At 33.0% G+C, this 2,265-nt stretch overlaps 1 protein-coding gene across 1 annotated transcript in view; it reads left to right on the forward strand.

Moving 5' to 3' along the window:
- The window catches only part of TTPA (tocopherol (alpha) transfer protein), a 30,881-nt gene that overhangs the window by 16,818 nt on the left and 11,798 nt on the right, over positions 1-2,265 (forward strand). The gene's annotated exons all lie outside the window — the stretch shown is intronic.

Genomic DNA, 2,265 nt, shown 5'->3' on the forward strand with positions numbered 1-2,265 from the left:
TGGAGCCTTATCTCAGGTGAGTATCTAATATCGCTTATAATTTTTGAAAGGTTGAAAATGGAGTCTGAGTTCTTAAGAATTGTAACCATTCTACACCGTTATCTGTAGAAGAGAATTTTTAGAGCATTTATTTAGAGAAACATTGGCATCATCTAATACCTTGAACACAAAACAATTTCTAAAGGCTTTGACAATTTAAAAAATTATTTAAATATAATTACTGGTATGTAAATTATAATAGCATATTTAGAATTTTGGAAACTATATTCTTTAATATAAAGAGAATATAACATCTTATACGTAGCCAGAAAATTATGACCCTAGAGCTTCTTTAGAAGTTATCCAGTGTGGCCGGGTGTGGTGGCTCATGCCTGTAATCCCAGCACTTTGGGAGGCCGAGGTGGGAGGATCGTTTTAGCTTAGGAATTCAAGACTAGCCTGAGCAAGAGCAAGACCCCATCTCTACTAAAAATAGAAAGAAATTAACTGAACAACTGAAAATATATAGAAAAAAGAAATTAGCCGGGCATGGTGGTACATGCCTGTAGTCCCAGCTACTCAGGAGGCTGAGGCAGTAGGATTGCTTGAGTACAGGAGTTTGAGGTTGCTGTGAGCTAAGCTGATGTCACGGCACTCCAGCCTGGGCAACAAAGTGAGACTCTGTTTCAAAAAAAAAAAAAAGAAGTTAGCTAGTGAGTATGTCTATATGTCTTCAAGAAGAACTACCCCTAAATTATCTGCTTTAGTGAAGATGGCTACTTCTTACTCTAATACTTTTATAAAAGTCAATTTTTTTGTTCATTTTTTTTTACTCTTCATTGTAGCTTGGTAATAGCTGGCCACCCCCTGTTTAACTCTTAAAGATCTAAAAATAAGTGTTTATATTTTGGATAAATAAAAACAAAAACAAGAATAAACTGAACATAATAAACAGGAGAATATGGACGAAATGGAAAAATAAAAAATTTAGAAGTAGGTGAAGCATTTCTCAGTGAAAGTTAGTTGACATCAAATAGATTTACGAAAATGGGGGGAATTAACCCCAATCCAGCCACTTTTTTCCTTTTCAATTTTTTAGCAACACCCTATAAATTTTCTCATTTTGCTCTTTCCTAAGGATATAGAATTTCTTCTCAATTAACTGATAATATTTTAATTATTTCAGAAAAAATTAAGGGTTGGGATTGTGAGGTTCCTGAGTATAGGTTATCTTTTCATTCATCAATCCTCCTATCTGGCACATAGTAGGTATTTATTAAATGATTATTGAATACATAGATGAACATTTTGCCCTAGCAAATGCAAAAGGTTATTTATTTATTTTAGCAAAATGTGTTTTTGGTTTAAGTTTCTACAGTTTTATCTTAATTTCAGGGCATTCTATGATCAATTTTTATAGTTAAAATATTTAAAATTTAAGGTTCTTAACCATCATAATTATCTCTTAATTCTGTACTAGCCAAGAGTATCCATCATCTGTACCATATAAATTATTTCTCATATGCCTAGTTGTGTGCTCAGATATATGCTTCTATTTAATATGAATTTAATAATAGGTAGTATATTTTCATCATCTATAGAGTAGTCCCAGGATATTAGATAGTTTGGTAAGAATCACCTGTACATCAGGGAATAGAATTTATAAAATAATTTTATTTAGTGTTTAAAAATCTATTTTTAAAAGAAGAAAAGAATATTTTTATAAATTTTATGCAGTTATGAGAATGCAAATCTAAGAAAACAGTAAGATTATTAGATTAACAGCAACACAATCTAAAGTAAAAAACAATCTATAGGTAAAATTCTTAGATTTATAAGCAGAGGAATAAAGGATTTAGTATCTATACCTACTATCCTGTAGAGTACCTTGTTTTATGAGGTTGATTTTCCATTGGAAATGCATCTAATATAGTGAGAGGTGGAGGGGATACTATCTAAAATGTTTTGGCTATTTCAGATTCATATGCATGGGGACAATTACAAACAAACCTTACTTCAGCATTTCCCAGACATTCTTCCTCTGGAATATGGTGGTGAAGAATTCTCCATGGAGGACATTTGTCAGGAGTGGACAAATTTTATAGTGAAGTCTGAAGATTATCTCAGCAGCATTTCTGAGACCATTCAATGAGAAGTTATTTCATGTGAATAGCTTTCTAATTAAAAATACATGAATGAGGGGCTGGGCGCGGTGGCTCACGCCTGTAATCCTAGCACTCTGGGAGGCTGAGGCGGGCGGATTGTTTGAGCTCAGGAGTTCGAGAC

Source organism: Propithecus coquereli, unplaced genomic scaffold (assembly GCF_000956105.1).
Source record: "Propithecus coquereli isolate 6110/MARCELLA unplaced genomic scaffold, Pcoq_1.0 Scaffold277, whole genome shotgun sequence".
Classification (NCBI taxonomy): domain Eukaryota; kingdom Metazoa; phylum Chordata; class Mammalia; order Primates; family Indriidae; genus Propithecus; species Propithecus coquereli.